Consider the following 15,058-nt stretch of genomic DNA (forward strand, 5'->3'; position numbering starts at 1 on the left):
GTGACAAAGTGTGGATCTGACGAGCGATATCTGAAAGTGTGCTTGATAAAGGCACAGTTCGTGGTTCCCAACAATAGATATACGGACACAACTTGCTGTTATCAGTCAACAACTCAAATTAAATGTCAGCTAACGCTATTGTGTTGTAACTCCCTTTGATCTGCACAATTAAAAATGATCGAAAATGATTCATCTCCGGCCAACAATGCAGTGTCGGCTGATTAAATCCGAGTAATTCAGAGCGCCATGTCTCTTATTACCTTTGAGTGTTCCTCTATAATGCTGCAAAGCACTTAACAGGTAAGTAATGCACCTAACTCACACACACTTCAGGAGAAACTGCAGAAAACACATCACAGTCTCCAGATTTAATTGATTTGCCTTTATAGCAGTCACTGAAAATCATCAACAAGCCCACGTAGGCTGTTGACAAGTTGAGCCAAGATTTTCACACAACATTTTTTCGCTGCTTTTTCTCCCTTGACTGAAATTGTAGGGTGCAACATTACATGGCTGATTAAATATTTTGGGAATTTGTCTAAAATGTAAATACAGGGGAATTAAAACATGTCTCGCATACATTTGATTTGTGCATTCTTATCCTAACTCTTGCAATCTGGCTCTCCATCCACAAAACACTCTGGATCAGTGATTCTTTCTTCGCAACCACTGTTTAGATTTTAAACTCGCCACCAGGGACACTTTTAAAAAATATGGAAACACTATAAAATAGAATTTCATTATTTCACAACAACACTTTCTTTCTCTTGCGAAGGCTCGCTTGCTTGGTCAGAGCATCATGAAGTAATTACACCAGTCTAATGTTATGACTATGCTTGAGTTACTGTATTCGGTTGGTGTATTTCTGTACATTGCACGCAAACGAGAGCCCCGGTTAACACTTTGTACTTCCCCAAATTCAATCTGACACTTCATGGTGAAGTTGCACTGTAACTAAAACCTCTCTAATAGCACAGCAGATGAACGTGTTAAGATATGCAGTCCAACAGAAAGCCACGCAGTGTGACAGGATGTGCGGATTTCAAATAAATTCCTCAAGCAAACAAATAACAATAAACACTGCCATGCCATTACACAAGTAGGGGACAGTCAAAGTAAATTTTTTGACAGGACAGCTTGTTCAACTTCGTCATTTTTTTGTCAAAAACACACCCACTGCCACCCGTTATCCATAGCAGATCCATTGTGTATTTACAGATGGGAGGATAATCTACTTCAAGTATACAGTTTTCAGGCAAAGTCCACACTCGCAAATTAGTAAAACTTGTACAATTTTTCCGACTGTATATTATCAAGTTTCCTCTCAGAGCACACGGGGGAGAAAAAAACAAATAGCCGCTGCCGGCTACGGGCCATTAAAATTAAAGAAAGTACGTCACTTTGGTGATGGAACAGACGCTTTTTCAAAAAAAAAAAAAAAAATCTCAGTTGGCAAATGGCTGCGCTTTTGTTAATGAGCATTTGACCAAAAAGAACCATCTGACTACTCATATGACAGTCTCCAAAACACCTCTAACCCCCGAAGCAGATAATGCTAAATTCAAGAGTTATCATTTAGGCACAAGTGTCCACAGCAACTGCCTCTCTACAGCTACTACACACATCAAGGACATTTCTCCTCTCCAAAAAAGGACCTTGCAGGCCATTAGGAGATCCTCATGAACCTACACAGCTGCTCATATAGGACTTGTCTGTCTATTACGAGACTATCGCGATGAAGAGGGCATTATTTCAGCATGGCCAGAAATATTTAACATACAACTCTGTGCACGTCTGTTTGTGGGTCTCCATGCATGCCTGAATATAAAGCAGCAAAGGACCTCAACAAGTGGACTGTGGAGTTTAGAAGAACTGTAGCGCCTTTATAGCTTGGAAAGACCAGACCGTATCTCCTGACTTTGTGTCCTTGGGAGACAAAGCAGAAAAAGAAGACTCAGTGTGTCGTATCTTGACAAGACATTGTGAGACCTGAGCTAATGAGCATGCAGTCCTTACAAAACAGCGCAGCATCCGAATGTGTTTGCATTGAATGTTGGTCACGAGAGACCAGAGAGAAAAAGAAAAGTATGTCTGTATGTATGTATATGTATGTATGTATATGTATGTATGTATGTATGTATGTATGTATGTATGTATGTATGTATATATGTATGTATGTATGTATGTATGTATGTATGTATGTATGTATGTATGTATGTATGTATGTATGTATGTACGCATGCATGTATGTATGTATGTACGCATGCATGTATGTATGTATGTGTGTATGTATGTTTTCAACAATTACACATTATTAAACAAAAATGCCTTGTGCACGCGTTTGTAATGTGAACCTCGAATCTGAATGGCAATTTAACCACCAACGGTGAATTAACATGATTATTCCACCATGTGTGAATGTAACTGTGAGCAGCGTTAGAAGTTGTGCACCATGTGTTTCACCGGCAGCTGCACAAGCCAGGGCCGCGATGGTCCAGCGCGGAACTTTCGCAAATGCATGAGGGCTGCTTAAAGCAGGTCAGCCCTGCAGTTTTACTGGCTGGTGTGTGTGACTGTGGGGTCAGCAGTACAGCCTCTTCACCCGGAATTTGGCAAGCGAGATACTGGAAATTCGGAAAAAGGATTCACCAGGCAACAAAAATGACGGGCAGCAAATACCATGCATGCTGCAAAAGACGAGACAAAGCAGAGGAAACAGTGAAAATGGACATGGCAAAAAAAAAAAAAGAAAAGAAAAAAGGTTTTATGATGCAATATATTTCTTCAGGCTGTAGCTACGGTAACAACAATACAAATGCCATCAGGTTGAGATAAAGCTGAGTTGTTACGCAGGTAAAATAATGATATCTTCATCACACATATATTCCACGTACTGATTTTTCCCAGAATGTCAACATGATATTAAACCCGGAAAACTAAATGAAGACATTCTGTGCTTATTTTAGGCCTGATGGATGTTTGCACTGTTTAGTGTATTTATAGAGAGAGGCAAGTTGTTGTGTAGTAAATACAGATTATATATGTCTCATCAGCTCATTTGACACATGACCCATCTAAAAGTGTAATGCTGACGCAGTGAAACACAGCCGTCCACTAGAGTGCCCTATACACACTAACACCAAGTGCTGGTCAAGTGGTCTGCAGGCTGGCTGGGCAGTCTGAGTTAACTCTAAAGACTTGAACTAAAGTTGGCACCAAGGTGCAGATTTCGGTTAAATCAACAAGTGAGAGCAATCAAACAATGTTGGGCAACTTCATCCATACAATACTGTGTTGCAAGGCAGATTTGTGAAGCAAGCCAACGACAGAATTTCACAAGAAACAAGAGAAAAGCCAAAAACTCGGTATTTTCCAGCCTTGCAGAAGCAAATAAATCTCTTTATTCAAAACGCAAATTCAAAGAAGCCCAGATATTGTTTAGAAATTTGAGCCGAGTGAAATGTCAGTGCAGTCCACTGAATGTGCAGAGAAGTCATCGGTCCCATGAAAATTTGGCTTCAAAAAGCACAATAAGGTCATTCATGTAAAGAGAGTATCAGTTGTCATGGGCATTTTTAATGGGTCGAGTCATTTTGCAAATCTGCTGGCGATACCCAGGATCCTCCGAGAGATGCACTGTTTCTCAGCATGTGCACCTTTGGAGATAACTAATGACAAGGGAAGGACACAGATAAAGTCAAACAACATGCAAGCATTTGATAGAAGACTGTTTATGAGCTTCCTATAAGTCACATTTGTCATTACTGAAGCACTCAGAGTGTTCCTTATGTGCATGTGTGAGATTTCCATCATAGAAACTGCAAAACTGCCTGTCAAAAAGTTGAAACATGTCCTCAAAATTATATTTTACGGTTCTTTTTTTTTTTCTTTAGAAGGACTGTTTGTGCTTTGTTGTGTAGCATTCTGTTCTAAATTAGTTCTGCACCAAGCCTGTGTTTTTTTTCATAGGCACAACTTGGTTTTTATTAGCCACCAAAGCTCAGAAATGGCTGCAGGGGAAACTATGTTGAATCCACCAGTCGGTGTGGTTATACTGGTTCTATAGCATCGTGCAAGTTGTGTAAACAAAACTGTGTATTATTCCTCACCAGGTACAAAAAGCTCAATGTTTTTTTAATGCGTTCTCTCATGGATTGTGTTAGGTTTTTGTGTGTGTGTGTGTGTGTGTGTGTGTGTGTGTGTGTGTGTGTGTGTGTGTGTGTGTGTGTGTTTGACAGGCGTGTCTATTTTTCTTTCAGGGTTTTTACCTACTGGGGTGCTGGCTCCTAAAAGCACAGATTGTATTATTTATTTTGGATTAATTTCCACTCTTTTTATTATTACCTGTTTTCTTTGTTGTTGTCCACTGTGCCCCCTCCCCCTCCCCCTAAAAAGACACGAAAAAAAAAAAACAAAAATAAAAAAAAACAGGCCTCAATGGCATCGCTCCGGAAAGATCAATAATGATGTTTGAAGTAGATACATTTAATTAAAAAAAGACATTTAGTGACAGTGAGATAATTAGTGCAGCTTTTGTTATGTACTTTAGCACTTTTGCTATTTTACTTCTTCCACTGAGGAAAACTAGCGTAGCGGTAGAAATTTGTAATTAAAGCAAATCCTGGTTGGTTTGTAATGCGCCTCCATTACCTTACTTGGCTAACGTTGTTTGTTGCTATGCAGAGTGTGACTACCAAGGCTACAAGATATTTGTTCACCATCGCTACACCTCTCATTGTGACTGGCGCACGTTGGTGGAGATTATGCTGGCCTCTCTGATCCGTTCTATGTACAGAAAACACAAGAGTCACTGCCGAGTCACCGCAGCGGAGCGGTGACATGACATGAACTCCTGTCAGCTCCATTTATGATAATCGACTGGCTTTTTGCCCCCGCTAATGCTCATGAATTGCTGGTCAGTGCGGTCTGTTGAACGTAGCGGAATACTTATCTTTTGATGGTAACGATCTATAGCTCATAAGCCCCCGGGTGTAACCTAAGCTGATCAGCTGTTTCTGGTAACATTACTATAAAAGTCACGCCACACGGCTGTGAGTATTTTCAGCAGGTCACATCACAAACGTGCCACTTCCAAGTCGTTTGTGTCGTCATGCTTAGATGGAGGGACTTATCGGGGGCTGCCGCCTCGTTTTCGGCAACGGGAGCGTTTCTTTTACGACGGATCGAGTGTATCTTTAATAGCTGGCTCCTCGTACCTCTTGTCAGTGTCTTTCACTGTTCGCCCAGTGACCCGCCTTCCTCTAAATGCATGTTGGGATACGCTGGACTGACCCTGAACAGGAGTAGTAATGAAAAAATGCCGCATGAGTGAATGAATGTTGAGACACTAGCCAACAGCAAAGCCCAAGACAGTCAAAGGCAATAAAAGACATTTTGTTTGAAACGCATTCAAGTCAGCTAACCTATTCATAGAAATTACAAAAGGGAAAAAAAAAAAACAGCTTAATGTTAGTTTACATAGCAGCTGCTACAAGGTCTTTTTTTTTCTTTCTTTTCTTTATTTTTTTCCCCAAGTTTGCAAAACAAGTGAAAAACAATGTGGCACCGTTGCCACAACTGACAATTATTACTCTGCCGTTCTGACCGCCTGAACGTCGCATGGACACATGGACCACATCTGCGTGTGAAATGTGGCGCAAGCGTTATGAAAGCCACTACAATGATGACACTGGCTCATTTTCTTTATCACTGATGAACTATAAACTGACTGTATAACCAGCCTGGCAAGTTTTGGTGAAGCTGAACATTTGCCTTGCCATTTGTTTGCTGCCGAACAGGTTAGGCGTGCATTTCCTTTGGCGCCAGTACACCAACTGCCGAAAACAAACCGTAAAAATAACAATAAAAAAGAAACCTATCATGATGTCATGGCAATAATTCTTTTTGATGGTGCTGAAACAGATAGCTGTTGGTTGAATTGATGGTTGCCTCCAGATTTTTTATTTTAAAATCTGACAATAAGAAAGTAGATTTGAAGGCGAGAAAGAAACAGACGGTGTGAGAGATGATAATCTCTCCGTTTTCATGATGCAAATTTCAAAAGAAAATTCTCAGCTAAATATTTCCTTTCAGAAGGCAAAATGCCTGACACTGATTTCCTGCAGCTGCATTTCCAAGAATCTGACTCAATGAAGAAGAAGGGAAAAAAAAAAAAAAACTGTTTTAGATTCTGTGAAAATCCTTCAAAGCTCCCACACTCTTAATTTTTAAGAGAAAAACAACACAAATGCCATTGTGTCAATAATTCCCCAAGTTTACCCAAAGCACAGTGCATACCGATGTACCTTGAGTGAGACTGTGCACAGTCTTAACATTTTGGCTGCCGTGCGTGCAGTTTACTGGCACGAGGCTTAAAAAGTCTTCCTCATGCCAAGACTGAAGCAGAGAATTCATTTATCCTTTGTATAATAGTTTTAAAAGTTACTAAGTGTTCTGGTCATTTTTTTCCCTTTTTCTTCTTCTTCCTTTCTTAAAGCCTCTTCGGATAGTTTTGTACTTCAACCAGGCAGCGATCGCGGCGCTGCTTGGAGAAAACCATATGGGTAGCAGGGTGAACTGAGGACACACATGCACCTTGGCAAACATACAACTTCGCTATTAGAATCCAGGATACATTTTTCACATCAGCTGAATACTTTGGCCTGTGCGCGAGCTTAAAGAGGGAGAATACCCATTGAGTGTAAACGTTAGTTTTCGTCATGCAAAATTGAGTTTATCTCTCAAAGATGGACTATTGCAGGAAGTTTTTTTTTCTACTTTAAGAGAGAGAGAGAGAGTGAGAGAGAGAGCGAAAGAGGGGAGGAAAAACTTCTGTGCTGGTTGTGAAACAACTTCGGCTCAAGTTGTTACATGACATTTGGGTGTTACAGAACAGACAGATATCTTTTAATGAAAAGCTTTGAAGGCAGCATAACAAATATAAAGAAGCATGAATCAACAATCTGTTTGCAATTTTAGGAAAGGTAATGGAAAGACATGGTCACATCCGCTGCCGGACTGTGGTTTTATTATATGCACAGTATATATCTATGAAACAACAGGGATGCACATTTTCTTTTTTTAATAATTGCAGATGAAAATGTTGCCAAGGATGACATCATATTTGTGGAGAAATATAGTAAAAAAAAAAAAAGAAATAGCGATCATATAGTAAGCAGCGCCACAGCAGAGTCTACTACAGTATCACAATATTGCGTGAGGATTACATAGTGTATGATGAAGAGCTCCCTGTGGACTCTTCATTTTATTTTAATGGGGATTCTTTTTTTTTCTTTTTTTTAATTTCCATAATCAATCCCCAAAGCAGTGCTTTAGTTACAATCAAGCAATGTTCAAACTAAACATAGTAACTGTGTTTCATAAGTCTCCATAAACTTTTATACGTGAACAAAGCTTCCTGACAACTGCCTGGCACATTGGAAAATACTTATTCAGACTCAATGTGTGCTTTCATTACACATTCCTCTGATACTTTCGGGGAGGGAAGACAACTCCAAAACAAGACTCTTTTGAAAAATCTGAAAAGCATGCCATGAAGTTTTGTGCTCGGCAGTATTTTTCTCCACGCCGCATGATTTGAAAGTCACAGAGTTTCAAGTGAAAGTTTTATAAAAGTCATTGTCATGACCATGCTTTTGGATTCTGCCTGCAAATTTGTTAAAAGCACGAGGTTTTTTTCTCTCGCTTTTTTTTAATGTGTTTTTTTTTCCTAATCCTTCCCCGTGAATTGAGGAAGAAAAGAGGCAGTCTACAGCTGTCACACGCGTCTTCTTTAAGCAATGCACGTGGATAATACTCCCTGATTGGTTGCACAATAATAACCTTTAGTTTCATGCCAAAATGTCTTTTTTATCCTGGCGTAGTAACCTCATCAATAAACAAGATACATTTCCCCCCTTAAACAAAGGATATAATGCTCTATCCTTGCCTCATAGCTGGAAGGAAATCACCATTACTCTGTGGAGCTGTGTGTTTTTTGTGTTGCATAATGCAGCTAAAGGGGGAAATTCTCCCTTTAATTACAAAGGCAGCCTATACTGACTGTCAGTAGTTTTTGCTATCGTGTCATTAGTATTTTCAAGAATTCAAAAGAAATATGAGAAGCATGCTATGTGTGGGAAAAAAAAGGTGATTTGTGGCTCGAAGGACTCGAGCCAGTCAGCCAGGAGGTGGCCAGCCTGCCAGTAACTTGTACTTTGCAAAATGTATACTAACAATCCACCAAGGCACAAGTGACCAGCCGTCACTAATTTACTCAGATCAAAAGATATGAAGAATTAAATAGCATGATTATTACAAAATGTTTGTTCTTTTTTTTTAATCTAAGGCTTTAAGAGTGTAACTGACGAGCAGCGACTGATACTGTAAGAAATATAAATAAAAGAAAAAAAATAACTGTGCCATGTGTATTGCCTTTTTTCCCTCTGAAGCTTTGGAGGTACCTGAGTTTTTTAGGGTTGCCATGGGAACCGGGGACTCAAATGTAGCGTGGTAACTGAGTTTGTAGAGACATCAGGTAGGAAACTGTATGTGCCCTTCTTCCACTAAACTGAATATTTAAGCACCAACTCTCCAAACGCCTTTGAGCCTCTCCTCTCCATAATTATGGGACTTATTAACTTTACGATGAGCACCTGAAAACAGTCTCAGATGGCAATCGCTCATCAAAGATTAGTTTTACTCCATGGGGGGGATATTCTTCTAATGAGCATTATACAGGAACAAACAAAAAAAGGGAGGGGGGAAAAAAAAAAAAAGAGGAGAAGAAGAATGAAAAAAGCTGGGAAAGGATAAACTGTGCCAGAGACAAAAAGGCCAAGCAGTTAACAAGCGCTGTGACATTCTGGATGCTATCCACAAAGTGGCTTGTTATATCGATGGATCTCTACTGCATTCCCAAAATGGCTGCCAAATATGTTCAACTGGGCTAGACAAAGTGCCAGAATGGACTCAAGTGCAAGTCTTTTGTCATACCATGATTTAACACCAGACTTAAAATTATAAACCATCAACACTAATTTCACTTCATTTTGAATAGATTTGAAAAAATACTCTTCATATTTATTTGATTTTTTTTTTTTTTTTTTTTTTTGCTCAATCGTATCAGTTCTGTCCATTTATCCAAACTGTTGTGGATCTTATATATTTTAACTACACTTCCCCCCCCCCCCCCCCCCCCAAAAAAAAAGAAGGACATTTAAATGACAAAATGAAGAGCTCTGTCTGGATTAGAGGACTGAGGTGAATTTCACTCATGACCAATATTACATGCTCTCTCCTACTTCTCTCATCCTTTCCACTGTGTAGTGTAATTAAGTAGCAAAGCCTAAAAAATCTCTTGAACAGAGCTGCAATAAAATGACATGGAGATGCATTTCGAAATTGAATTACGTGTGGCATATGCCGCCAGGATTACCTGGTAAAAGCCTGGTGAAGATGGTTGCATGGTGGAGGGATACCAGTAAACCAGAACTGTAGCATTGCGGAGGCTTCAGAAAGATGTCTCTGTCTTATCTATTTGGGCAGCAGTGTCATTACTGCACTTAAATTTTTTTTGGAATACTGACCTGCCATCTGTGAGCATGTACAGTACAAGATGATTGTTTTTTTTTTTTTCTTCTTCTTCTTCTTCTTCTTTTTTTTTTGTTACATTTCTCTTCCAAAGAAGCAACTCGTTACATGAGTGCAGCATGGTCCCCTTACACATTTTCACTTGAGTAAACCCAAATAATCAGGTGGGAGAAATGTGCGAAAGTGTGACTAAATCAGTCAAAAAAAAAAAAAAAAAAAACACTTGAAAACTGGACGCACCATGCCAGTTTGTTGGTCAATAACAAATGGCTAAATGTGAGGAGAGGGTGACAAGCGACAGAGGACGAGTGAAGGATGGTGAAGCCAAAAAATAAGTGGGGAAAAAAAATGGGATTGATTGCAGGGTGTGGATTAACTGAACCACCCCCCCATCCCTGAACCCCCCCCCCTTTTCCTGTGAGTAGGTCCACATTTTATCTGAGCCGGGTCTGCTTCATTTGCTAACGACTTTGCTTGATCTGCAGACATACTCTTAAATATTCATTAGTCATGGGTGGGTTTTAGCCGTGACACAAAAAGCGGGCAAATGGCAAAAGGCTCCAACACTGTGAATATTAATGTATACATTTGGAATATATACATATAAATACTCTTTAGAAGTGGGCACCTGATACTCGGACTACAAACACACCCAAGGCACATAATGGCTGACTCCCCTCTCAGCAGCTACTGTACACCTCTGTGCTGATTAAAAAAAAAAGAAAAAGAAAAAAAAGAAAGCTGAGAGGTTTTGACACCAAGCCATGGCCAGAGCTCACTTATAGACAAGACAAGTGCTCTCCAATTCATCAAACAATAAAAAAATGTCCAACAATGCTTGTGTTAAGTTTTTTTTTTCCCCATTCCATGGAGTTTCATCTCAAACAAAAGGGATTCAATCCAGCATACACATTGTGACATTATAATTTTTACTTCCCCACTCCTCACTCACCCACATGCAACCTGTCAAATCACTATGCTCTAATTCACAGGACAGATTTACAATTGTGCCAGGCTGAAGTCTCACATCAAGGTGAAATGTAGCATTCCTGCTCCACAGTGGTGCTGCACGCTCAGCTGTGTTCTCCAAACGTGTCCATTCAGAAAACAAACGATCCGGTGCAGCCACCAATTACATAACCGAGCCTATAGGACTGCAACACATTTACGTTGTGGAGGCAATATTCTGAATGAAGGCGGAGAGAGGAAGTGATCACAACAAAAGTGAAAAGAGATGAACGCACAATTACGCATGGGGGAGAGAGGGAGAGAGAGAGAGAGGGAGAGAGCATGCATCTACACACACACACACACACACACACACACACACACACACACACACACACACACACACACACACACACACACACACACACACACACACACAGGTGCAAATCCACAGACCGTGTCTGCGCGTCGGGGAGACGAACGCAGCGCCTTGGACGCTCTCTGCTTCCCTCCAGTCAAACCCGGGACCGAGCAGCTGCTCACTGACCACAGCAGAACCAACCTCTGACATGACTAATGTGTTGACGCAAAGCTTTGATACCTGCGCACAACTTCTGGGGCGCTGCGAGGCGAGTCTGTGGCCATTAATCAGAGACAGAACGTGCCGTGTTGAAGAAACTATCAGTTGTCGCTTATAAAAGACACGTGAACATGTTGTATTACTCTCTTTATCTGACAAAGCCAAAGAGCTTAGGGACAACATCTGTTTGCCTCATGCACGCGTGCACGCGCTCTCTCCGTCCCTTTAGCCCGTCTCTCTCTCTCTCTCCCCCTCGCTCTCTCTCTCTCTCTCTCTCTCACACACACACACACATACACAGAGAGACGCGCGCGCACGGTGGCGGACTGGTACACGGAGACCTGAAAGAACAGGACTGACATGTTGCTCGGGATAAAACTCCTCCATGGCCCTTTTCCCCGGATTTTTGGGAAAAGGCGTCGCTCGATTGCATTTTCATTGCGTCCACACGCGTTTAACTTTGCCCAAGAGGTGAAGCACCTCTGCTGTGGTCATCTTTTGAGCAGAAGCAAAGCAATCACGAGTTGCCCGTGAATGTATTTTGTACATTTTTGCCACAAAATGTCTCGAACGGAGCACAGAAAGCGCCTCTTGCAACTTTAATTACAACGGAGCATGGCCCCATATCTAGGCCATCCTTTGCCAAAACTGCCTAACACCGAAAACCTTTTTCAGTATAGGCTGTGAATAAAAAGCGGATTGCGACACTTAAAGTGATCATTCTTTTTTGGGGGGGGGGGGGGGTAGGGGGGGACATGGCACCAAAATCCAGATCAGAGTCCCACCGGGTCTAGTTCTTATTTCTCTCAGAAACTGAACCTGCGGTATTGTTTTACCTTCAGACACAATATCAACCAGCCTTCCACCGCTTTGCAGAGCATATCTTAATGTAACCCAATCTCAGAAATGCCACGCCGTATTGATATTAATTCACAAAAAAAAAGAAAAGAAAATGTAGGCTAGACATCTGTCTGAGTATAGAAGCGCTCTGCGAGCAGCCGCTGCTTCTTTAATCATTAATTCCGGGGGAAAAGAAAGACACCTTCCCCAGCAAGTTCAACAAACTGAAACGTACTGGAGAAATAGATTTGTAGTGCGAGTGTGTTACGGCGCAAAAAAAAATACAACCAGGAAACGCGTTTCCTATGACTCAAATAACTGACCTAAAAGCCAAATGCGCACGTCGGCTTCCACAGTTGTTCCGGGCTCAGTGTGTAAAATGTGCGCGAGCATCGCGGAGGCTTCTCGCTGATTGAGAGACACTTTGACCGGAGTAGTACTGTTCTCAAGTGTCCCCTGTAAAGCACCCGGGTACACCCGAAAAAAAAAAAAAAAAAGTCAAGGGCTAAAGGTAAAGGGGCATGGTGAGAATAATGACAGATGGGGAAACTTGCGTCATGCCCTGAGCAGCGCGTTTTCCTACTCGAATATTATTAAAAAAAAAAAAAAAAAAATCCCGTAACCAGCCAAAAAAAACAACAGAAAAAAACTGAGTGCCTCTAAACATGAGGGGGGGTGACATTTTATGCACCGCACACGCGTTTATTGGATGACCGTGGTCTCCCAAAGAATGAAGTTTCCGATCATGAACAGCTTAATATTCGGCTGGTTGAAGGCAGGCACAACTACATGGAAGTCAGTGGCATTTCATGCATTTCACCCGAAAGTCAACAAGCATGTCTCCACCTCTGATTTAGGAAAAAAAAATAAAATAAAAACGCTCCAATTTCTCCCCTTTAATATCAGCGTTAGAGATGTTGTAAAAAAAAACCATCCCTTTCCCCTTACTTTTCCCCCCTTCTCCTCTCAATTTCTTACCTGCACTTCGAAGCTCGTTCAAAAAGTGGCGACAGCGTTTCCACGGCTCCCCGATTTCCCCCGACGAAGCGCGTTCAGTTTTTTATTTTTTTAATATGTTCCTTTACTTTGTTTCATTTCTCACTTCCATCTTCTTTTCATCTCATCAATAAACACACGCTGCAGCCTACCTTCATAGAGCAGCTCGGTTCAAGTGTGCCCTCCCATTTTTTAACTATACATCGAGTACTTTGAGGGGTGGCGGTGGTGAGGGTGGAGGGGAGGAGGAGGAGGAGGAGGGGGGGGGGGGGGCGGCCAGGCAGGCACGCCTTTTCACTTAAAGCGGCTATTGGAAGAACAGTGCACTGTCTTGGGTTGGATCAGAAACCCGTCAACATTATTATGCCCCAATCGCAGGAAGCACAGTGGGACGGTGGAACCGGCTCCATTATGGTTCTGTGGAAGTGGTGGGAGTTATAGTAATAGTAGTTGTAGTAATAGTGCTCATCCCACATGATGTCTTTAAGTTTTACTCCTGCCTGAAAGGCAACGCGGCAGTTTCTTTCTTCTTCTTTTTTCCCCCCTTGTCCTTCTTCCTCCTTTGAGTGGGGAAACGTGGTGCGAAATGAAACGAAACCTAATAAGGGTGCGGGTTGAAACAGGTTTCCAGTGATGATATACCCCAGGAAATAAGCGTCTCCCTTTTTTTTTTAACCTATGAATTCAACCCCCTCTCGTTTATTATTTTATCAATATCCTTCCGAGTGCGGCGCACGGCGCGCACTTACTCGACCACCAAGCGTGCACAAATGTGAATGAACTCCGAAATCTATGCCCAGTTCGGATCAAAAGGACGGGAATTGTCAGTTATGTGTCCATCATGCGTCTGAACTTTGCATTGGAAGCCGCCTCTGCCAGTACAGTAAGCCAGCTGCGCCGCGGCTTCTGATTGGACGGCGGCGGTGCCAATCATCTCCACCACCAACAAGCTAGATTGTCTGCCGTGTCTTCTACTTTCTACGCATTTCTATTTTCTCATTTATTTATTTTTTAACGTCCCGAGCTGACCTCGAGTTTGCGAGCAGGGGAAAAAATGGTGTCGGTTCAGCCGGCCAATCAGATTTGGAAGAGCGATTGCTTTTTTCCTCTTGTTGTTGTTGATTTTTTTTTTTCTTTTTCATTATCCAATGCCTTGAGATATATTGTGGCTGGCGTAGAAAAAAAAAAAAAAAAAGAGGCAGCAATGGGTCATGTGGGATCCCCCCCGCACCCACCGCCTTAATGCCCCCTCCCTGTCTAGACAGTGACAGGTGTGCGTGTGTGCGCACACGCTTGTCTGTTGTCTGTAGTTCAGATCAGAATAATGAACCACGTTGAGTTTTGTGTCTGCTTGATGCTCCCAATAAAATATTCATGTGTGTGATCAGTGTGTAGTCTACTCGGTGGAGAAGGGTGTTCAGTGGAAGCTGTTCTGCATCTTTAAAGGGGCGCTTTTTACTGACAAAGAGGTCAACTAAGGTTACGCTCGATCAGCCCGTCAGATAAAGCGTCCACCCCCCCACCCTCCTACCACCACCACCACCACCACCACCCGAGCTGCCGTGCGTAAAAAGAGGCGCAAGAAACTCTCTTAAAGAGGGCAAACACTGCACGGTTGAACTTTGCCTGCGCAGCCCTCCAGCTGTAACGGGGGAGACAGAGGTGTCGCCTTCAGACAATCGCCATCTCTCAAGCTGGGCAGGCTCCGTACGGATATTGTTGTGTGTGAGCGCCGTGGCGAGCACCCAAGGCACTCACTTTGACTGTTGCGCGCCATCTGCAGGACTGCGATGTGGATTAATACCGCGGGTTCAACGGAGGACACCCTTCCGTCACTGCTTTGACCTACATTAACCAGGAACACCGTCGGAACACCACTGCCGGCCTTAATGCGACGCTTTTCGCAATCCCGACGACGAGGCGCGCTCACTTGAAAGCGTTTTTTTAATGTTCACTAAAAGTCAGACTTGTGATATTTTTTTTTTTTTATTTTATTTTTTTAGGATCGTCAAACCGAGCGGCCCCCGAAAATCGCACATCCCGCGTGGCGCGCGCCGTCCCGGTAAAGTATTTAAGACACTTGGCTTGATTAACGTGGCTCAG

The 15,058-nt window shown here is 42.2% G+C and overlaps 1 protein-coding gene across 1 annotated transcript in view; it reads right to left on the reverse strand.

Moving 5' to 3' along the window:
* Positions 1–13,124, reverse strand: part of zbtb20 (zinc finger and BTB domain containing 20) — a 28,587-nt gene extending 15,463 nt beyond the window's left edge. The window contains exon 1 of the mRNA XM_080508771.1: positions 12,938–13,124. The gene's annotated coding sequence lies outside the window, so the exon portion shown is untranslated. The remainder of the gene's footprint in view (positions 1–12,937) is intronic.
* Positions 13,125–15,058: the final 1,934 nt, after the last annotated feature.

The sequence above is a fragment of the Blennius ocellaris genome, assembly GCF_963422515.1.
Source record: "Blennius ocellaris genome assembly, chromosome: 14".
In the NCBI taxonomy this organism is placed as follows: domain Eukaryota; kingdom Metazoa; phylum Chordata; class Actinopteri; order Blenniiformes; family Blenniidae; genus Blennius; species Blennius ocellaris.